Source organism: Camelus bactrianus, chromosome 22 (genome assembly GCF_048773025.1).
Source record: "Camelus bactrianus isolate YW-2024 breed Bactrian camel chromosome 22, ASM4877302v1, whole genome shotgun sequence".
Classification (NCBI taxonomy): domain Eukaryota; kingdom Metazoa; phylum Chordata; class Mammalia; order Artiodactyla; family Camelidae; genus Camelus; species Camelus bactrianus.
In genome coordinates this window covers 793,416-807,240 of record NC_133560.1, presented here as the reverse complement: position 1 = coordinate 807,240, position 13,825 = coordinate 793,416, and positions in this window count along the sequence as shown.

Below are 13,825 nucleotides of genomic sequence, written 5' to 3'. Positions count from 1 at the left end.
TAAGCAGTACATACAAGTGAATATTTTGATGATGCTGTTTGGTAGACATATATCTCAAAACGTTTTGAGAAACGATTTCTTTGTGCTGTGGATGTATTTGAGGTCCCCCACTGCCTTGGTGCTGTGTTCTTCCACTTGGAGTGAGACACTCTCTCCCCTGTCACAGCTAAGATAGCTGATCAGAGAATATGGAGTGAGCATCAGCTAGCCTGAAGTCCCTAACACTTCCCTTCCATGTTGGATTTCCATGAGAATGAAGTCCAAAGGGAAAAACGAAGAGTGGAAAATATTAAATTTGGTTTGGGCTCATTGCCTGTTTTTCTCAAAATCAATGCAAGTTTCCTCCTAACCCTCTGTGATTTCATTTGGACAGTGACAGTGGGTTCATCTGTATGTGCTCTCTGAGCATTTTTGCTAGTTTAATGACAACTTTTTTTTTTTTACTTTTTAAAATTGAGTTATAGTTAGTTTACAATGCCTCAATTTCTGGTGCACAGCACAATTCTTCAGTGATACATAAATATACATATATTAATTTTCATATTCTTTTTAAAAAATTGGCTACCACAATATATTGAATATAATTCCCTGTGCTATACAGTAAAACTTGTTTATCTATTTTGTATATGTCACTCAGTATCTGCAAATCTCAAATTCCCAGTTTATCCTTTCAAAATCCCCTCTCCCCTGGCAACCACAAGTTTGTATTATATGTCTGTGAGTCTGTTTTTGTTTTACATATAAGTTCATTTGTCTTATTTTTTAGAGCCCACATATAAGTGTTATGTGGTATATTTCTTTTTCTGGGTTAATACACTTAGAATGACATTCTCCAGGGACGTCCACGTGGCTACAAATGGCAATATGTTCTCAATTTTCATGGCCGAGTTGTATTCCATTGTATAAATATACCACAACTTCTTTATCCAGTCATCTGTCAATGAACATTTAGGTTGCTTCCATGTCTTGGCTATTGTAAATAGTGCTGCTATGAACATTAGGGTGCAGGTGTCTTTTGGAATTAGGGATCCTTCTGTATATATGCCCAGGAGTGGGAACACTGCATCATATGTTAAGTCTACTTTTGGTCTTTTGAGGAATCTCCATACTGTTTTCCACAATGGCTACACCAAACAACATTCCCACCAACAGTGTAGGGGGGTCCCTTTTCAACAAAACCCTTTCCAGCATTTGTCATTTATAGACTTTTGAATGATGGTCATTCCGACTGGTGTGAGGTGAAGCCTCATTGTAGTTTTAATTTGCATTTCTCTGATAATTAGAGGTATTGAGCATTTTCTCATGTGCCTTTGGCCATTTGTATGTCTTCATGGGAGAATTGCTTGTTTAGGTGTTTTGCCCGTTTTTTGGATTGGGTTGTTTTTCTTTTTCTTATTAAGTCGTATGAGATGTTTATATATTCTGGAGATTAAGCATTGTCAGTTTCATCTTTTGCACATATTTTCTCCTAATCCATAGGTTGCCATTTTGTTTTGTCTATGGTTTCCTTTGTTGTGCAAAAGCTTTTAAGTTTAATTAGGTCCCATTTGTTTATTTCTACTTTTATATCTATTTCTTTGGTAGACTGCCCTGGGGAACATTGCTGAGATGTATGTGAGATTATGTTCTGCTTGTGTTTTCTTCTAAGAGGTTTATTGTGACTTGTCTTTTGTTTAAGTATTTAATCCATTTTGAGTTTATTTTTGTGTATGGTGAGAGGGAGTATTTTAACTTCATTGATTTACATGCTGCTGTCCAATTTTCCCAACACCATTTGCTGAAGAGACTGTCTTTTTTCCATTGTATGTTCTTGCCTCCTTTGTTGAAGATTAATTGACCAAAACATTGTGGGTTCATTGCTGGGCAATTTTGTTCCATTGATCCATATGTCTGTTTTGTATCAATACCATGCTGTTTTGATTAATGTAGCTCTGTAGTATGGTCTGAAGTCTGGGAGGGTTGTTCCTCCAGCCTCATTCTTTTCCTTCAGTTATGTTTTGGCAATTCTGGGTCTTTTGTGATTCCATATAAATTTTATAATAATTTGTTCCACTTCTGTGAAATATGCCCATAGTAATTTGATAGGGATTGCATTAAATCTGTAGATTGCCTTGGGAAATGTGACCATTTTAAGAATACTAATTCTTCCAATCCAGGAGCATGGGATATCTTTCCATTTTTTAAAGTCTCCTTTAATTTCCTTGTAGTTCTCCATGTATAAGTCTTCTGCTTCCTTGGTTAGATTTACTCCTAGATATTTAATTACTTTAGATGTAATTTTAAAAGGGATTGTTTCTTTATTTCTTTTTCCTGTTGATTTATCATTAGTGTAAAGAAATGCAACTGATTTTTGTACATTAATCTTGTATCCTTTTGTACATTAATCTTGTGATCTTGTATCCTTGTACCTTGCCAAATTCTTTCATTAGTTCGTGTAGTTTTTGCCTGGGCCTTTTAGGGTTTTCTATATATATTATCATGTCATCTACATTTAGTGACGATTTTTTAGCTTCTTTTCCAATTTGGATCTCTTGTATTTCTTTTTCTTTGCTGATTGCAGTGGCTAGGACTTCCAAGATTATGTTGAATAAAAATGGTGAGAGTGGAGAACCTTGCCTTTTGCCAGATTTTAGTAGGAAGGTTTTCAGCTTTTCACCATTGAGTTCTATGCTGGCTGTAGGTTTGTCATAAACAGCTTTACTTATGTTGAGATATGTCCCCTCTATACCTACTTTGGTGAGGATTTTTATCATAATGGGCATTGAATCTTATCAAATGCTTTTTCTGCATCTATTAAGATGATCATGTGAGTTTTGTCCTTTCTCTTGTTGTTGGGGTATATTATTGATTGATTTGCGTATGTTGAACCATCCTTGTGGTCCTGGGATAAACCCGACTTGATCATGGTGTATGATCTTTTCTATGTGCTGTTGGATTCTGTTTGCTAATATTATGTTGAGAATATTTGTATCTATGTTTCCTCAGTGATATTGATCTGTGAGTTTCTTTTTTAGTAGTGTCTTTGTCTGGTTTTGGTATCAGGGTGATGGTGACTTCATAGAATGAGTTTCCGAGTACCCCCTCCTTTACAATCTTCTGGAAGATTTTGAGAAAGGCCGGTATGAGTTCTTCTTTGTATGTATGATAGAATTCCCCAGGGAAGCCATGCAGTCCTGGACATTTGTTCATTGGGAGTTCTTTTTTTTTTTATGCTTATTCAATTTCATTTCTAGTGATTGGTTTGTTCTGGTGGTCAATTTCTTCTTGATTCAGTCACGTGGACTGTAAGTTTCCAGAAACTTGTCCGTTTCTTCAAGGTTATTCATTTATTTTCCATAAAGTTGTTCACAGTATTCTCATATGCTATTTTGAATTTCTGTGGTATTGGTTGTAATTTCTCTTTTCCTTTCGTATTTTGATTGTGCTCTGACTTTTCTCTTCTTTGTAAGCTAGGCTCGAGGTTTGTCAATTTTATTTACTGTTTCAAAAAAAAAAAAACAACAGCTCTTTGTTTGATTGACTTTTTCTATTGTTTTTTAAATCTCTATTTTATTTATTTCCTCCTTGATCTTTATTGATTTCTTCCTTCTGCTGACTTTAGGTTTTGTTTGCTCTTCTTTCTCTAATTCTTTTAGTTGGTTAGTTGTTTATTTCAGAGTGTTCATCTTTTTTGAGGAAGACCTTTATTGCAATGAACTTTCTTCTTAGGAATGCTTTTGCTGTGTCCTATAGATTTTGTGTGGTTTTGATTTTTGTCATTTGTCTCAAAGTAGTTTTTAATTTCTTCTTTGATTTTATCATTGACCCATTGGCTTCTTAGTATCATGTTGTTTAATCATCATGCTGTTGTTTTTTTCTCCTTTGTTTTTCTGTAGTTGATTTCTAGTTTCATGCATTGTGTTCAGAAAAAAAATGCTTAAAATAATTACTATCGTCTTAAAATTGTTGAGTCTTCTTTTGTGCCCAAGTACATGATCCACCCTAGAAAATGTTCCATGTGCACTTATGAAGAATGTATATTGTATTTTTTTTTCCGATGTAATGTTCTGAAATACCAACCATGTCTAATTTGTATATTGTATCATTTAATTTCTGTTGCATTTTTAAATTTACATCTGGAAGATCTTCCAGTGAGGATAATAGGATGTTTTAATTTCCTACCATTATTTTATACCCAGCAATTTCTCCTTTTATATCTGTTAGTATTTGCTTTATGTATTTAGTTGCTCCTACATTGGGTGTAGTTATGTTAATGGATGTAATATCTTCATCTAGTATTGCTCCTTAAATCATAAAACGTTCTTCATCTTTCTTTATGGTCTTTGTTTTAAAGTTCATGTGTGAAATCAGTATTGCTACACCTGCTTTCTTTTCATTTCTGTTTGTGTGTAATATCTTGTTCAATTTTCTCACTCACAGTCTATTTGTGTCCTTTTCCCAAAGGTGGGTCTCTTGTATGTGGCATATTGTAGGTTCTTGTTTTATTATCCAGTCTGTCATTCTAGGTCTTTTCATTGGAGCATTTAACCTATTGAAATTTAAAGTAATTTCTGATAAACTTTAGTTTATTGGGATTTTGAACTTAATTTTGCAGGTGATTTGGCATTTTTTCCCTTGTTCCTTTCTTTTTCTTATTGTGTGTGTGTGTGTTTTTTTTTAAGTTTTCCTTCCTATTATCTTGGTTAATTTTTAGTATTTGTGACTCTCTTGTAAGTTTTTGTCTTATGGTTACCCAATTTTGTACATATATTAACCCATTACTGTATCTGTTTGTTTTAAACATATAGAAATATAAGCTCAAACCCATCCTACCGAGAATGATTTAGATGTCTTCTTTTACTATTCCATGTTTATTCTGTTGTAATTCATGGTATTTATCACCTTTCCAATTATGGTTTTCTCCTTTCAAAAGCAACCTACTTCTTTTTGATTTAGAGTATACCATTCAATATTTCTTTTAGTATAGATTTAGTGTTGCTAAATTCTTTTATTTTTGCTTGTCTGTGAAGATATTTATTTCTCCTTCTATTCTAAAGAATAGACTTGCTGGATAAATTATCCTAGGCTGAATCTTTTTTGTTTGTTTGTTTCTCATTCAGGACTTTGAATATATCTTGCCACTACCTTCTGGCTTGTAGTGTTTCTGTAGAGAAATCAGCTGAAAGCCTTATGAGGTTTCCTTTGTAGCTAACTCTGTTTTTCTCCTTATGCCTTTAGAATCATTTCTTTATCTTTAACCCAGGCCATGCTGATTATAATATATCTCAGTGTGTGTCTGTTTGGTTTCTTCTTGTTTTGGTCCCTTCGTACTTCCTGTATTGGTATATCTGATTGCTTCTTTATGTTTCAGAAGTTCTTAATTAAGATTTCTTCAAATACCTTTTCAACCGCTTTTGCTTTTTCTTCTCCTTCTGAGACCCCTGTTATGCATAGGTTTTGGCAAGTTTTATATAATCCCATAGGATAATTGTTTTCATTCAATTTTGTTCTTTCATTGGTTTTTATTTGTTTTCCTCTCTTCTGTTCTGATTAGTTGATTTCTGTTGTCCTATATTCTAAACCACTTATTAATTCCTCTGCATTAAGTAGCCTACTTTTTTTTTTTTTTTACAACTTTTAACTCAGGTCTTATCTCAGCAAATGTGTTTTCCTATTTTAATTCACACTTCTTTATAAAGTTTCAATTTCCTATTTGACATAGTCTTTGTCTCTATACACAATCACCTTTTGTGTCTTTAGTACTTTTATCTCTCCTTCTTTGAAATCATGATTTAATAGATTATCAAGGTCTATTTCATTGATCTCTCTTTCAGGGGATTTTACCTGCTCTTTTAAATGGGTGTTGTTCCTCTACTTCTTTATTTTACTTATATCTCTCCTGCACTATTGATTATGGAGCATCAGTTATCTTTTCTGTATCTAAAGGTTTTCTTTTTACTTATTTACCTAAAACAGATGCAGAAATAAAGCTCAAAAATAAATTTAAAAGAAGAGAATAAGATTTGAAAACAGATTATAAACAATAAAAGAACAAGTCAAAGAGAAATAAAAATTGAGTTGAGACAAATTTTAAAAGCCTTAAAATTAGAAAATAATATCTGAAAACTGATTATAATAAATAAGAGAACAAAACAAAGAGATAAAAAGCAAATTGTGAGAAATTAAAAATCTTAAAAAAGAAAAAAAATTTGAGAACAGATTCTAATCAATAATAGAAGATTAAAGCAAAGAGAAATAAAAATGAAATTGAGACAAACTAAAAATAATTTAAAATATTTTAATGTCCAATTTTAAAAGGGGTTAAACATAGAAACATAAAAATCTTTTAAAAGTAAAAATTTAAAAAGTAAAAGAAAAAAGTGAAAATATGTGGATGTGTTCTTGTGGGCACTATGTGCTCTTAATAATTTTGTCGATAGCTCTGACGTATGGGTGGTTACTATGTCTTCCTGTCTTTTGCCTGTTATCCTTTTTGTTGGGGATTTGGCCTGTGACCTGGTAGTAAGAGTCTTCCCTGGCTATTAAATGAGATCTCCTTTTTATTTTGTGGTTGTTGCTGCTCCTGTTCTCACCCTGCTACATGAACTCCAGTCACTGGTTCCAGAGGCCCTCCAGTTGTGCCCCTGATGTGTGCTTCTCCTAGTGCCATGTGTCATGTCTCCTCCAAATGCTGCATTGTGGTGGTGCACTTGTGCATGATGGGTGGTTGGGTCACTCTGTCTTTCATTGCCCATCCCAACTTCACTTCAGTTCCATGCTCTCTAGGTGGACTTGGATAAAACGATCATACCAGCCATCACCCCTGCTCTGTGCCAGAAATCTGCTCCTTGTTCATTTGTCTTAGAAGCATTAGTTCACAGAGGTACTGCAGCAGAACTTTCCTATTTTCCTGGGGCTGTAAACAAATCTGAGTCCCCCCTATGAGGTTGCAGAGCCCCTAGGTAGGGATTGAGATTTCAACCCTGCCTCCACCTGGGTGCACATTAGAGTATATGGTGGGTGTGGCTGAGCCCCACCTCTCTTCTCCAGAAAAGGCGTGAGAAATGATGCCACAAGTCTTCAAAGACAAAAGCTATGGCACCCCTCCCCCCAGGGCAAACCAGCAGTGTTGCTTTGCCTTTTTTTTTCATATTTTATGTGAGACTCATGTTGTTCTGCTCTGTATACCTTCCCAGTGATGGCACACAGCACATTGAAATCTCCTGAGGTTGCCTCTGTACAGTTGGCCCAAGTCCTCCATCAGGCTCAGGCAGTCTGTTTCATCCCACACCTGCTGGTTAGTGTCTAAGTTTGGGGGTCATGAGGACCCTTGTTGCCCATTTAACTTTGTTCTGTCAGTCAAGGGCTATTCTACACAATTTCAAGCCTCGGAGGTTCCCCCTCCATCCAGCTGACTTCTTCATTGGAGTGGGAGAGACCCAACAAATGAGCACTATACCACCTTTGCTGCTCCCTCCCCATGGGAATAGACTGCACTATTTCCCTTTTTCTTCCTTTTATTTTCCTTTTCTCCTACCAGATTAATGGCATGTTTTGTCTTTTGATGAAGGTGAAGTTCTGTCAAAGTTCATCAGACTTTCTGACTGGATAGGTGGGTCAGTGGATGTCAGTCTTGGTGCATTTGTGGGAGAGGGTGAGCTAAGAGTGTTGTTCTACTCTACCACCTTGGCCCTTCTTGATTTTTTTCTTTTTTTAATTGTACAGTAGTCTAGTGTCTGTATAAGTGTCAATTGTGGTGGGATTTTGATCAGTAAGCTTAAAATCTCTACTTTGAAATAAACTACTGGGCTTATAAAAAAGAACTAAGTTAACACCTGCAAGCCAGCATCATCCATTCAAGGGTGTGTTAGAGAAGGATGGAGGGGAGGAAAGGGAGAGGGGGAAGAGACACAAAGGGTGAGAGAGTGGAGAAGGGGGAAGTCCTACCTGCTAAAAATTGGATGCTTGCTGCCTTTCAACACAGCTCAGTGCAGGGGCACCCTACTTTATGCAGGAAGAGCTAGCTGTCTGGACTCTGATCTACAGACACTGCTCTCAGTTTCTACTCTGGAGTTGAGCAGGTGCTGATGGAGGAGAGGGTGGAGTCAAGGCAATGGTGGTTGATGGAAGCCTCTGATGTGAACAAGGAGCTGTGAGTTCAGACTTGCTCCTTAAGCCCCTAAAGGACAATGAGCAAGTGAGTCCTTCTAGAGAGACAAGGAGGGAGAGGGTCCTGTGGTGCTCCTACTGACTCTCCAAGCATCTAACTTGGAATTCTGCCTCCGGCTGACATCTTTGATCAAGAAACAACACAGGTTGCTTTTATTTCCTAATTTAATAAAAGCCTTTTGTTCACTTCCACGGGAAGCATAATAACAAATCTGAGCTACTTTAAGAAGAAGGAAAATCCTCACTGAGCACCTACCTTGCACCAGACATGGTATAAGGAACTTTGTGGCTGTGATCTCAGTGACATCTGACAAGTCACTAAGAACTGGGATGAAGGGACATGAGCAGAAACCAGAAGACAAAGACAAGCTGAAGGCAGATGTCATACAGACAATTCCACAAGAATGAATAGCAGAAGCAGAAAGTGGAGATGGTGTGGGACCACATGGGCAAATTCCTAGGTTTGAATTCCAATGAACTAGGCAGGGAGGTAATCCTGGACTTAAAGCATAAAGATCATTGGTTTCACAGTTTCTCTGCATGACCAATTATTTTTGTTTGTTTCTTTTTGCTGTCCTAGATTTTCCAACATGGCAATTTTTATACTTCTTCATCAACCATTCCCTTGACTGCTTCTCTTTCAACTCATATGCATAAAAGACTTCACCCCAGGACCAGATAACAAATCAGTTAATAACAGGAAGGATAAGCCTTCAGAACTTGCCAAGCAAAAGGAGAGATTGGTATGCACAAAGGTAAATATGTAAGATGATGAATAATTGAAATTTAAATGAGTGGCTCACAGTAGTGCTCAAAAAGTTCAAAGAGGAAAGGAAGGCAGGTGGAAGTGATCCTGTTTGTGTGTGTTTGTGTGTGTGAGCATGCATGCTGGGCAAGGAATTGGGTAATGGATGAAGACATCATGCAAGATGGTTGAAGTGTCAGTAACAGTCTTTGGAATATGAGTTGAGAAAGGGAAATAAAAAGTTGAATTTGGAAATGATGCTTGAGGCCAGAATGTAAAAGGCCTTGAAGGTCAAATTAAGATGTGCTATCATATTTTATAAGTCTTGTCTTTCACACCAATATGTGTTGACCCTCTTAGAAATGGTGAATTAGAGAGGAGATGAAGGGTTCCTTTAAAGAAGAAATCTAGGCAAACAACAGCACACTGAGGCAATGGTACCCAGCAGTTGCATTCCACAAGATTAAGTACATTAGCATTTCTAAAGAAAAATAATAATTTATAGTACTGTATGTTTCCTACTACCTACAGAGTTAGAAAATAGCTCAGTAACATTGAATATGAAATATTCAAAGGGTGAGCTAGACAGACACCAAGCAATCTTTTGTGTGGTTGAATGTGTGTTTCAAAATATTTCAGTTTTTCCTGACAGTGGCCACTTTTATTAGGTATTTAACTAGAAGCAGATTTGCTGGAATAGGTTTATCTGTATGTTCAGGTTAAAGTGGATACTGACAGATATTTGCTTCTCAGGTGATTGTACCAATTTACATGCTCCTCAGCAATGTAGCATTCTTTATGTGTTCCTGAAAGTTAGGAAGTTCTGAGCCTCAATTCAGTTCTACAAAGGGTAAAATTTTAAACAATCTCCTTTGTAGTTCTCATGCATACCAAATTTTTAGAGTTATTATCAGTGGTATAATAAATAAATTATCTGTCCTTTATTTCTGGTACCAGACACAGAACTTCAAAACTCTTGGAATTTCTTGAGTGAGAAGACCGTCTATTATGCTAATGAGGTGACTCATGGTAGTGGGCCCCAAGTTAACTTCAGCATGAGCACTAATCCCAGAAAGACCAGCCACATAATTAGAGGGTTGAAAATTAGGGACACGCTGGACTCTGGGAAGATGGGAGTAGATGGTGCTGGAGATGGAGATTAGTCATGAGTCCAATGATTTAATAAATTATAAAACCCAAGTAAAACCTCTGGACTTCAAACTCAGTGATGCTTTCTGGTTTGTGAATACCCTGAATCCACTTGCAGCCAGTGTCTGAGTTTGGCATATACTAAGTCTGTGTAATTTATTTGTTGAACAACTTAATGCACTGATTCTAACCTGAGTCTTACATCCAACTCTTGTATCATTCTGGAAGAATAAAGTCTACGAGCTTGTGTCTCTCATGGTGAAGCTTGACATTTCTGTCCATGTAGGGAGATTTAGGAAAGGTATGACTAAACAGTGGGAATATTACTGTGTGGAAAAAGGCATCTTCATAGGAAATGAAATCCTCTAACACAACAATTTTCAGTTCAAAGCAAGCCAAAACAAATTCACTATTCCATTTGTGACCTAGGCAGTGAGCATTGGTCTCTCCAGTAAGATTTGGCCTCTCCAGTAAGATTAACAAGAGGACAGATGACTGGATAAAGAAGTTGTATATTTATACAATAGAATAATGTACATCCATAAAAAAATAATAAAATAATGCCATTTAAAGCAACATGAATGGACCTGGGAAATATCATTTTAAGTGAACTCAGAAAGAGAAAGAAACATGCCATATGATATCACTTATATGTAGTATCTAAAAAATAGATGAAATTATTAAAAAAAAGACTCACAGACATAGAAAACAAACTTATGGTTTCCAGAGGGAGAAGAGAGTGGGAAGGGCTAAATTGAGAGCTTGAGATTTGCAGATAATAATATACATATAATATATAAAAAACAATTCCATATTGTATAGCACAGAGAACTATATTCAATATCTTATGGTAACTTATGGTGAAAAGGAATATAAAAAAGAATATATGTATGTTAATGTATGACTGAAGCATTATCCTGTACACCAGAAATTGACATAACATTGTAAATTGACTATACTTCAATAAATAAATATAAATAAATATATAGATATATTTTAATTATGCATTAAAATTCAACAATAAACTTTTATTCTCTAAAAGAAAGAGGAGAGTGAGTGGAGAAGAAATTTGAAATGTATTTTGTATTTCATTATCTCATAATATAAGGATGATTCTAGTCTATAATTAATAAATAACTTGTAAGACTTAAACCCAGCAGAGAAAATACTTAAATATTTACTTTTGGGAAATTAGATTTTGCCCAAGAGGAAAAAAATCTAAAACTGATATTAGACATCCACCAATAGACAGTCAAAAGAAGTGCAGTGTCTTCCAGCATTAGACTGACATGTTCACCTTTATTTCCTAGAATTATATGGATTGTGGGGGAATGGAATTAAGATAAAACTATGTTTGACTTTGGATGTCTGGTTAAGACATTTTAGTTTTAATTTTTGTTCACAATGGAGAGTGGAGAAGTTTTGAAAGGCAGCTATTCTCACCACTATACCACCAATGCCTTCGAATGGAGAAGTTTTGATCAGTAGAGGGAAGAGAAGAAATTAGTACCACAGAAAAAGGCATTATCAAGGAAGGTAGAACATAGATAACTGATATTGACTGTACATGGCTACCAGACTTTCCATTAGTTCATCCTTTTATTGAAAATTCATAGGATTACACTTATATTTACTTCTTCCCTGCAGAATGTGCTGTCAATTTTTTTAAAAATAAGAAATGTCATGTTAATTTTCAGACAGGTATACAATATTTGTCTGAATAGATCATGGAAACATTGTTTGAGAATTCTGGCCAATTATTAGTAATTTCAGTATCAAATCTAAGAAAGAGGAGTCAGGAGCAGCCAAGATGGTGGAGTAGAAAGACACTAGTACCTCACCCTTTCCCACAAATACACCAAGAGAAACACCCCAGGACCCACCCATTCACTCAGAACACCTACTGAACATTGACAGAACATCACCTTCTTCAAAAGACAAAATTCACCACAAATCTGGTAGGAAAAAAGTAAAAGGAAAATAGCGTGGGATGTGTGGGAGTGACAAATAAGGATTCACACTCTTAAACTGGGGGGGACGGAGGACTCCAAGTCTTGTATCTGTGCAAAGTAGCCCTTGACCCACAAAACAATAAGTAAAATGAACACTAAATTTCCCTGTGACCTCAGCCCTAGATACAAACCAGCAGGGGCTAGGCTGGGGATGGCTGCCAGAGCCACGTGGTGGACTGGGGCCAACTGCACAGAGGCAATCTCAGGGGGCTGGAGTATGCTATGAACTATGTCTGGGAGGATATAGAGAACAGAGCAGCCTAAGTTCTCCATAAAATTAAAAAAAAAGAAAACAATACTGCTGGTGTGCATTGTAGGGAGGAGCACAATGCAGCTGGGCCATAGCCTTTGTCTACACAGGCCTGTGGCACCATTGCTGATGTGTTCTTAGAAGAGAGGCAGGGCTCCAGCACAACCGCCATATCCCTTAGTGTTCAGCTCCCAGGCAGAGGTGGATTTGAAACACGAATTCATACCCAGAGGGTCCACAACTTCACAGGCAGGACTGAAATTTGTTTACAACACCAAGCAAAGGGGACCATTTTGCTATGCAGGTGTCTTTGTGGACCAACACCTCTAAGACAAATGGGCAAGGACTAGAGTTCTGGCACAGAGTAAGGGTGAGTGCTGGTGTGGCCATTTTCTGTGAGCCCACCTACCCTGAGTGGATGCAGCACTGAGAGTAGTTCTGACCAAGTAGCATGGCCTGTGGGCCTCTGGGAAGAGTGAGCAGAATTTGCAAAGTGGGGTGATTGAAGGGGCAGCATTTGGCACTTGGCATGGTGCTGATCTGGTAGCATGAATGCAGTCACTGAGTGCTGGAAGCCCTACTGGTGTAGGCATCTAAGACAGGTGAGCAGAGTTTGTGTATCAGGGCAAGTGCAGGTGCAGTGTTTGCTGCTGGTGATGTCACTGACCTGATAGTGCATCACCAACCAAGTGTGTGACACTGACATTCCTGTAACTAAAGCTAGGACAAGGGCAGAGTCAAGAAAAAGTACTTAAACTGCTCCAACCCCACCTACTATGCACCAGAGCTCAGAATCAGGTCTGGAAGCCTCACTCCCAACAAAAGGGAAACAGACCCAGTCCCTGACAGAGCTGTGACAACCACAGAACAAAAAGGAGACCACACTAAAAAACCAGAGAAGGCTCTGGTCATCACAACACCAGCCACATCCCTAATCAAAAGGATAACAGATAACACACATAGAAGAAAGACGTGGCTACCATCCATACTAAAAACAGACATAGCAAAAAAATTATTAGGTGTGCACGGTCTACACAGGAACACATCCTCTTCAAAAAAAAAAAATCCCTTGAAGGCCAGAGAAGATAACTGATACTTCATAATCCATAGTGCCAGAGAGATATAAGTAAAATGAAGAAGGAGGGGAATGATTCTCAATTAAAAGAACAATAGAAATCCCCAGAAAGAACAGTCAATGAAATACATCTCAATAGTCTACTAGATCATGACTTCAAAACTGGAGTGATGAAAGCACTGAAAGAAATAAAAGAGACTAAAAATAGAGAGAGAGAACATTATGAAAAGGAAATTGAAACTATAAAGAGGAGATAGTTAAAAACATAATACTCAATGGCTATGAAAAGAGCCAAGAGATAGAGAGTCAAAAACAGACTAGACAATGCAGAAGAATGAATAAGTGACTTAGAAGACATGATAAGAGAATTCACCCAATCAGAACAGCACACAGAAAAGCAAGAGAAAAAAAAAAAAAAACAATGAAAGCAATATAAGGGATCTATG